Source organism: Piliocolobus tephrosceles, chromosome 9, assembly GCF_002776525.5.
Source record: "Piliocolobus tephrosceles isolate RC106 chromosome 9, ASM277652v3, whole genome shotgun sequence".
Taxonomy (NCBI): Eukaryota; Metazoa; Chordata; class Mammalia; order Primates; family Cercopithecidae; genus Piliocolobus; species Piliocolobus tephrosceles.
The window spans coordinates 103,386,447-103,396,950 of NC_045442.1; the positions used below are offsets into that span (position 1 = coordinate 103,386,447).

The window sequence follows — 10,504 nt, forward strand, 5'->3', positions numbered from 1 at the left end:
GATTATAACAGAACAGACTTAATGGAGAATATTCATTTTATTCTTTTTGTCATATTAGATCACATTTTCTCTTCAGGCAAATAGTATTTCCTGTGTCTCCATATGAAAAATAGAGGGAGGGCTGGGTGTGGTGGCCGAAGCCTGCAATCCCAGCACTCTGGGAGGCCAAGGCAGGCGGATCACTTGAGGTCAGGAATTCGAGACCAGCCTGGCCAACATGGTGAAACTATGTCTCTACTAAAAATACAAAAATTAGCCAGGTGTGGTGTCGGGCACCTGTAATCCCAGCTACTCAGGAGGCTGAGGCAGGAGACTCGCTTGAACCTGGAAGGCAGAGGTTACAGTGAGCTAAGATCATGCCAGTGTACTCCAGCTTGGGGAACAAGAGCGAAGCTCCATCTCGAAAAAAAAAAAAAAAAAAAAAGAGGAAGCAAGTCATGTAAGCATGGTATATTAATGCAAACTTCTTAGTAATAGTTCTACTGAAGAAAAGATCTAGAGACTTTCCAGAATCAAGAATGCCTGTGCAGGTGGAGGCTTGGACATTTCAGCCCCCTGGTGTCGTTAACAGAACATTCCACCTCTACCCACTGTGGCCTGTGTACAGCACAACACTGCACAGTGGGATCTGGTGGCAGCCAAAGCAGGTTTATGTAACTGTCCTTCAGAAGTATTCCCTGTTAATTTGCTTTTGCTTTGTATTCCTTGCTCAGAAACCCTTTCAGCTTATGTGTATGGCACATTGGAAGTATCAGAAGCTTAGAGCCTGTTACGTGGAGAAATCCCCATCTCTTTATATCCTGTGAGGCAGGATAGTGTAGAAGATGAGAGATGGGCCTCTGGGACAAGATGGCTGCCTTCCAGTCCTGTGACGCCCTTTGGTAGTCACACGACATGGGAACAATTCAAATTTTCTATGGGCTTCAGTTATTCATCTGAAAATTTAAGATAATAGAAACACCTACTTTCTAGGTTTGTTTTGAGGGTTAAACAAAATAATCTGTGCAAAGACGTAGGCCAATTCCTGGCACCTGGTATGGTTTTAATAAGAAATATTTATTGACCAGCATAGTGGTGCATGCCTGTGGTCTCAGCTGCTTGGGAGACTGAGGCAGGCGGATCACTTGAGCCCAGGAGTTAAAGACCAGCCCAGGCATAGTGAAACCTCATCTGTAAAAATGATAAAAGAGACCAGTGGCTCACACCTGAATTCCCAGCGCTTTGGGAGGTTGAGGCAGGAAGAGTGCTGGAGGCCAAGAGTTCGAGACCAGTCTGGGCAACATAGTGAGACTCTATCTTTACAAAAAATAAAAATAAAATAAAATAAAATAAAATAAAATAAAATAAAATAAAGTAAAATAAGCCAGGCTTGGTGGTGTGTGCCTGTAGTTCCAGTTGCTTAGGAAGCTGAGATGGGAGGATTGCTTGAGTCTGTGAGTTAGAGATTACAGTGAGCTATGGTTATACCACTGCACATTCTGGGCTGGGCAACAGAGTCCAGAAAAAGGAGGAGGAGGAGGAGGAGGAAGGACAAAGAAGGAGGAGGAAGGAGGGAGGAGGAGGAGGAGGAGAAGAAGAAGGAGGAGGAGGAGGACTTACCTATTAACTAAACATAATAATAAGATAAACATGAAACGTACAAATATCAGTAGGCTTCTGCTGGTTTTAAACCTCAGTGTTCAAAACACTTACTAGATTATCTAGAAGTTTATAATCTAAAATAGGTAATGAAGCCATGAACACAAATTTTGGAAATTCTGGGTTATTCCTGAATTAACTGTTTACTGTTTAGTTTATGATTATAAAATCATTGTATACATAGGAATTTATTTCCTTGGCTCCTACAGTGTGTATATGTATAGGAAGATGGAAAGAGTGTAAGTGAAGTAGTCCTCCTTGGAAATAATTTTTGGCTGGGTGCAGTGGCTCACGCCTGTAATCCCAGCACTTTTTGGCAGGCTGAGGTGGGTGGATCACCTGAGGTCAGGAGTTCAAGACCAGCCTGGCCAACATGGTGAAACCCCCATCTCTACTAAAAATACAAAAATTAGCCGGATGTGGTGGCAGGCACCTGTAGTCCCAGGTACTCAGGAGTCTGAGGCAGGAGAGTCACTTGAACCTTGGGAGTTGGAGGTTGCAGTGAGCCGAGATTGTGCCACTGAGTGACAGAGCAAGACTGTCTCAAAAATAATAATAATAATAATAATAATGATATTTTTTTTTACCCAGTGTTTTCAAAGCCTTTGGGAAAAGAGACATTTGCTTTGAAACTGTTTCATAAATATTGTTGAGGAAATACAAAATATTATTTTCTATATTATCATAATGCTATATGGGTTTTATTCTTTTATTTAATGATGAAGAAATATAATAGACCAAGTTGTTACCATGGCAAAAATACAACAATAGAGGACTTCAAGCCGTGATCAGAAGTATTTAATTTTGTCTTCATTTTGAAAATGTATTATTCTTAAGCCTCATTTTAGCCACCAAAACATCTCAGTGACAGTTTCCGTTAAATTTCCTTCTGCATTTACAAGTATTTTCTAGAAAGTATGTTGAAACCAAGTGTCAGGCTTTTAGTACATTTTCCTACATGACAAGTCTTATCTTCAGTGAAACCCAACTTTTTGAAAAGTAAAGTAATAAAGTCAAATAATGTGTGCATAGGTGAGGGAGGGAGCAGGGAGAAGACTTGGGTGTTAAAAAGCAACTAAAACACTTCATGGTTTAAGCCAAAACAAGAGCAAAAATTCATCTTGTGGATATTCAGACAGTTCGCGACTTGTTCTGTCTGGCTAGGAGGTACAAGAGAAACTAATAATAAATCTTTCTGTATATTTCACATTTTTAGCTTGAGCATTTCAGCACTATTCTGCCCTCCTTTGTGCTAAATCTTATATGCTGCCCAAAGACTGCTTGTAGAGGTAATTTGAATAAACAGGCATTTATTATAAGACTGTCATTATTTTTCCATAAAACTGTAGCACAACACAAAGCCTCCCACATAAAGCAGAGCGAAAAGTAAGTGCTTGAAACTAAATGTGAGTGTTAGTGTGTTTATTAGAATTCTCAAATCTTTTGTTGCACTTTGATGGAAGGCTTGGAGGAATTAGAGTTGGCTCTGGAGGATTTTATATAGATAACTGTAAAACTGAAAGTCATAATGAAATTCATGAGAATGTGATGGATTTAAAATTAAAACCCTTGTATGTAAAAGGTAAATGTGATCTTTATTGGAATCACAGTTGGCTTTTTATGCCATTGGTCAATCTTAAATATTTATTTTCCGACTTCATTTCTGGGCATAAATCACAAATCTGTTCATTCAGCTGAGTTTTACGGTATACCAGCTATGCCAGGCACTGTTCTGAGCACACACGCATTTTTGCTCTTGTGCCATTTATGTTCTAATGGGAGAAGATGGACCAAAACCATATTTATAATAAATTAGTAATAAATAATAAAATCCCTTGTATAGTTGTTAGAGGGCGATACGTCTATGGAAGAAAGTAGAGTGGAATGGGATAAGGGGATGGAGAGCTGGGGACATGGACAGGATAGATTTTGAATTGGGGTCTTGGTGGCCCCATTCTGAGCAAACTCTGAAGTAAGGTAGTTCCCCATGCCCCCTTCTACTTAGCTACAGAACACCCAGGGATTATTTTATTTTGACCTCTTGTTTTTATTGCACTCTTGTCATAGTTTTGAAGTAGAGTGAGATGAGTATTTTAGTCAGTCTATATAAGCATAGGGTAAATAGTTGCGTGGGAAAAAAAAGGTGCTGTTTCAATAAGCTTCCCACTCCTTTTTTCTTTTCTTTTCTTTTCCTTCCTTCCCCCTCTCCTCTCCTCCCCTCCCCTCCCCTCCCCTCCCCTCCCCACCCCTCCTCTCCCCTCCTCTCCCCTCCTCCCCCCTCCTCCCTTCCTTTCCCTTCCTTTCCCTTCCCTTCCCTTCCCTCCCCTCCCTTCCCTTCCCTTCCTTCCTCTTTTTCACTTTCTTTCTCTTTCTCTCATATAAATCAATGCTTTATTGATAATACTTTTCTCCTATTATAAAAGCACAGAAGAAAGGAAATCTGAACCCAAGTCAGAGCTTGTTACAAACTTCTAAGTTGCTGTACTTTTTATATAGTTCAATTCCAAGTGAGCTTTAGTTTTACAGACAGATTTGTCACTCTCAAACACAGAAATCCAGATCACTAATATCATTCTAAGATTATAGGCCAAATATAATAACATGTTTTTTTTTTTTTCATTTTATGCTTAGAACAACAAAATAGTGGTGCTACAATGTGATAAGTAGATATCCTTTAATAACAGGTGTCTGATGTCACAAATACCTAAAGATTTCCTTGGATTCGTCTTGCAGTAAATCAAATGAATAAGTGTGTTTTTTTTCAGTTAACAAAAAGCAATCTGCATACTTATTGCAGACTCCAGTAATTCTGATATTTTTATCAGGGTAGTAAGAGTAACAGATCTAGGCAATAGCATCAAAATGTTTGGGGGGAGCTGTGGAACGAACTTTCCTGTGAAGTAGTACAGGTACACCAGAGGTAAAAGCGGTCTCCATTTTGTACTTACCTCATGATATGCCATTTTATTTTATTTTATTATTCATTTTTTATGGAGATGGAGTCTCCCTCTGTCACCTAGGCTGGAGTGCAGTGGCGCGATCTCGGCTCACTGCAACCTCCACCTCCTGAGTTCAAGCAATTCTCCTACCTCAGCCTCCCTAGTAGCTGGGACTACAGGCACACACCACCCCACCTGGCTAATTTTTTGTATTTTAGTAGAGACAGGGTTTCAGCATGTTTCCCAGGCTGGTCTCGAACTCCTGAGCTCAGGCAATCTGCCCACCTTGGCCTCCCAAAGTGCTAGGATTACAGGTGTGGGCCACCGTGCCCAGCCATGATCTGCCATTTTAATGTTTGTGCCAATATGTACAAATCAATGGCAAAAGTGAACAGTACTTGATCAGAACAACACGTCTCTCCAATATCTAATTTAATATTTGACATTAATCCAAATATTAGACATCAATCCAAATAAGAATGGCTTTTATCATTAATGCAGTATGGCTGTTATGTGAATATGTAGTGTGCTGAAATTAATTTGGTTAATCTCCACCTACCTGTTTCTCTCTTTTCTTCTCTCACCTATCATGAACATTCATTTTCAGCAGATTGTCTTTTCATGTGTAAGGTACCACCCATCCATATTTAAATTATTAAAACCAATTTGATAGTCATCAGCCTTAAGAAAAATTATACTTAAATTTTATGTTGGACATTTAGAATATAAAAAATATTTTATGGTTATTCTCTCTCTCTCTCTCTTTTTTTTCCTAGATGGAGTCTTGCTCAGTCGCCCAGGCTGGAGTGCAGTGGTGCAATCTTGGCTCACTGCAACCTCTGCCTCCTGGGTTTGAGCCATTCTCCTGCTGGGATTACAGGCACCCCCCACCATACCTGGCTAATTTTTAAATTTTTGGTGGAGATGGAGTTTCACCATGTTGGCCAACCTGGTCTGGAACTCCTGACCTCAGGTGATCCGCCCGCTTTGGCCTCCCTGAGTGATAGGCTTACGCCCATCCATATGCTTATTCTTTATGACTGTCATTTAAAATATACATATATACCACATTTCATTGATTTCAGTAATTATGTTCACAATAGTAATACATATTGCTGTTCAAGTAAATGTTTATTCATTCGCACAGAATGCGCACTAACACGTAAATAAGTAAAGAGTTGAAGGTTCAAAACACAATGCCTGAGGGCATGGCCATTAACAGGCTTTTTTTTTTTTTTTTTTTTTTTGTCAGTATAGGAACATCATACCTCGTATTTCAAATCATTTTTTCAGTGCTTGTATGGTTTTGGGTGCTCTTCTAGGCACTGATGTTATTGCCTCAAATCTTTTTCTACTCATTTAGCTTTGTTTTATTTTTTTGTTTGTTTGTTTTTGTTTTGCTTTTTAGAGAGGATCTTGCTATGTTGCCCAGGCTGGGCTCAAACTCCTAGCCTCAAGTGATCTTCCTGTCTCAGCCTCCCAAGTAACTGGGATTACAGGTGCAAACTGCTGCACCTGGCTTGTTTTTTTTTGTTTTTTTAGTGGTACATGTCTGTATCAGATTCAAAAAGTAGATTATTTGGGGGGACCGTGTTGACAGAATGAAAAACTTGTATGCATCAACTATGAATTAATTTTGAAAGTATACTGTGCCAGCATTCTAATCAAAATACACTTTTTGTTTTTTGTACATAAACATTTGTTACAAATCATAAACACATAAACATATTTGGGGAATAAAAAGAAAATCGGAAACAGAACAGAATGAAAATACCCTACATCTCATAATTACATTACATGAACTGAGGCAATAATGTTAACCAATTTCAAGATCATTTGGGGAAAAGGTGTCATATATGTCTACCTTCTTCCATGTAAATTAAAGCTGAGAATTTGATATAGTTGTTTTAACCTTTTTAAGATAAACATAAAAGAATCTTTGCATGTAGTTAACAATGACTGTTTTCTTAAATGTACAATCTTAAATAGAAATTTTATTAACATTTTATCGACACTTTAAATGGGCTACATTACTTTGGTTAAAATGAATGAAACTTTTTATAAAACCATACAACAAAATTTGCCTACTTTCAATAAGGAGTTACTAATTAAATGCATAAAAAGGAATTTGAAATAGTATTATGCTTTTCTAATTATGTTAATTATCCAATTGACACACATTTTTCCCAAGACCTTCACCCAAAACAAATTGATACACACAGCTTTATTCTTCCTTTCCAACATGGTTTTATAAATTCTTGTGAAATATTTTTTAAATGAAGCAGATACTTACTTGCTTACAATTCTGGTTTGGCTATAAACATTCTTCTATTTTCTTTTCAAAGCTAGGAGACCCACCAACTTTAGTTCACTGCCTGAATTTCAGGTTAATAAGCTACAAAATCACTTTTAATGTGCCTTTTGGCTTTTACTTACATATACCATCTTTGTGTTTGATTTTCCTCAGTCCTGAATTGAGAATCCTAACAGAGGCACCCAGTGTCTGTGGTCCAGGCCTGTTCTGCACATCACCCTCATTCAGTTTATATTAGACTTCTCAGAGATTCTGCACAGAGAGCTTTGAGATAACCAGATTTGACGTCTGCCACTTTTTGTAGCCTGTGTCTCTGCCTACTCCAGGAGCATAATTAGTCATCACGAAGTGTGGATTGCATGGACTGGGGATGAGAGAGTCCTTGAAGTTCCAATTCACAACCGTAAACAGACAGCAGAGCAACAGCTACCCGAGTTCATGTTTTACCGGCATATTCTTTTGATAAGATCATCGGTAGAGTGGAAAGAATGCAGACTTTCGAGTTAGACAGACAGGCTTTTGAATACCAGCTAAGCCACATGCCAGATGTGTGACCTTTGGGAAATTACCTCACCTTTCATTGTCTCAGTGTTCTCATCTGTAAAATGAGGATAATGATACCTTTCTTGCAGGGATGTTTTGAGGATGAGTAACAGTGTATGTGAACCGTGTCACACATGCCTGTCATGTGAAAAGAACTCACTATGTCCTCATCATCCTTATGCCACAGTTTGTTGTCTGTGGTTTAAAGACGGGCTGTTTAGATTCTGTTCTCTTCTGCGCTTTATCATTAGCAAGCTCAGCTGGAAACGAGCTACAGAACCATCTACTTACATATGCACATGTAAGTGTATTTCACCAATTGTGATAGAAATTTCTTTATTGAAGGGGTAAATGAAACTATCCTATTGCAGAGGCATACGAATAAATCTAACTTGGTTTGCATCCCTGAATTGCTTGGAATGTAAGTAGATTTTGTATTCCAAATACCAACCAGCCAACTAAAAATGTTGTGAACTTAGGCCTAACCCTAGAAGGAGGATACAGGACAGGATGGTGCATCTGAGCTGTGGTCTTTTAAAGTCCAGGGGAGACTCTAGAGCTTCTCCAGTGGGAATGGCAGAATGGATCCAAGGGCCTGACTGCAAAAATGCTGTTTGTAGGACCACTGGACAATTTTGCAGTAAGAAGGATTGAAATTATGTCTTTATTTTTAACCTTTCTTTGAAGGATACTTCTACCTTTGAAGACGATGACCGAGAATAACGTAATTTAGGGAAAATTTTCCAAATAAAGTCATTTGCCTCTGAAAGTTCTTGGCACCCTACATGGGTGTACACTCCACCAGTGTAGAGTGAAGTGAGCTTGCTTGTAAGGGTTAGATTATAAACTTATAACCTAGGCCCAAAATCAAATATAGTCAAAATTTAAGGATATCACATTAGAGATGGCATATTTTTTCCCACTAATTCAAATATACCTAGTTTTTTTTCCCTAGAGAGTTAATTAATTTATTTATTTTTTTGTAGTTAGGAAAGGTGTTTAAGAATAAGAAAGGAAACACTAGACTCTCACTTGGCAAAGTGTCTCACACCCTAGGAATCACTCCAGAGCTGAGATCTCCTAAGGAAATAGTGAATTTACATCCCTTCCTGTAGTTCTGGTTATCTTGAGGGACAAGGCAGGCTAGGACACTCTATTTGCATTTTTTTTTTTTTTTTTTTTTTTTGTGACAGAGTCTCACTCTGTCACCCAGGCTGGATCACAATGGCATGATCTCAGCTCACTGCAACCTCTGCCTGCCGGGTTCAAGCAATTCTCCTGACTCAGCCTCCCGAGTAGCTGGGACTACAGGTGCCCACTGACACACCCAGCTCAGTTATGTATTTTTAGTAGAGACAAGGTTTCACCATGTTGGCCAGGTTGGTCTCAAACTCCTGACCTCAAGTGATCTGCCCACCTCGGCCTCCCGAAATGTTGGGATTATAGGTGTGAGCCACCGCGCCAGGCCCCGTATACTACTTTTGGGTAAACCCAAGTCATTTGTGTTGTTTTCACTTCAATAGCCTTGACATGCTATCCTTAGTTGTTTCCCTCTTTCCTTATCATACTCAAGGAAGTCTGATCTGTGGTTTTATCCAAACACTAGTTCTTATTCCTGGATTTACCTGTGCCGCTGGGCTTTTGTTTTCCTGTTCTTTCTTGTGCAGAATAGCTCCTGATCTTTTAAATCCAAACTTATTTATTATAAGTAGGTGCAAACCTCTGACTTGGTTAGATTTTCTGCTCTAGTCATGCCAAGCATTTACATATTGAAATACATATTGCTTTATTATAAATTATTTTTTCTCGCTTTCAGATATTATTTTTAGTTAGGGCAATGTATTAATTTGGAAGGGAGAATTATATTGGTAAGTTATGTTAGCAATTAATTCCATTTCAGGATATAAATGGGATATTATGGCGTATTTATTATAAGAGGGAGAATTGAGAGTTGCTGTCTTAGAGAACAAGGGAAAGTTGCCAGAGAATTGATACCGGACAGCAGTGTGGAGAAAGGTTGAAGGTGGTAGTGAATGACCACCTGGAGACAGGTGTTTTTATGAAGGGTCAGGGAACTGGAAATGGCATTAGGGCAAGAACAGCACAGTCCCCCACTTCCCCCTCTTCGTCTTTGCTCGTCCTTTTCCCTCCACCTGGGATGCCCACCTTACTTCTCTTTACACCTGCATGTTCTCCATTTTGTGGTGTAAAACCTTATTCTTTCAAAGTCACCTGTGACCTCCTCAGGGTGGAAGAAGACATAGGCAAGGCAGTGAACAGTCAGGTACCTGGATGCTGTGCTGGGCACTGTGCACGAGTTCTCAGTTCTCATTCATTCCGCCCAAGAAGGAGAGGGAACATGCACACTTTTAGAATTAAAATGAAATCTAACTACGCCCCTGGCTTTCCCTTCCAGTATCACCAAGGTGAAGGCATAGCAGATGGGAAGAGACGGGACTGTACCTGAGGGCAGTGTGGTCCTGTAGCTTGCGTCACCTGCTGAGCCACACCATCCGTTAATTGTGAGAATGGCAGCATTGTGAAAAGCTTTTAGGTGGAGAGCAATGCTGGAAAGGGTGGGCTTATGCCCATCTAACTTTTGATTTCAGACTCATATTTGAAACTGCTCTTTGTTTTTTGTTTTTCTGGCCCCAGACTCATAATTAACCAGTGACTTTCCTTAAGATCAGAGTCCACTTAGCATCTACTGTTGTCCACAGAATCTACTATATGCCTTGCTCCTTATCGGTGTCCAGTGTGTATACATTGATTGAGTAAAGTGTGTAAGGTCTATGCAAGTTTTCAAATGCTTAAGGAAGTCTATAGTGCAGGAAAAGGTCTCAGCACATGTAAATGTGGCTGATTGTTTAGCAGATATAAAATGCATAACTTTATCCCACATAAAGTCAGGGTGAAAGATTTTGTTTTATTAACACTTAAAAAACATTTAAAATTGACATTATCACTGTCTGCATTGTGCAATTGAATTTTCTTAGGTGAACATATTTTTTAGGCTCTTGTGGGTAGCTTATTATTTGGTAATACTTAAATATTCTTTTTTTTTTTTTTT

The 10,504-nt window shown here is 39.2% G+C and overlaps 1 protein-coding gene across 4 annotated transcripts in view; it reads left to right on the forward strand.

The window, feature by feature from the left end:
• The window catches only part of MPP7 (membrane palmitoylated protein 7), a 254,323-nt gene that overhangs the window by 226,534 nt on the left and 17,285 nt on the right, over nucleotides 1-10,504 (forward strand). The window lies entirely within an intron of this gene.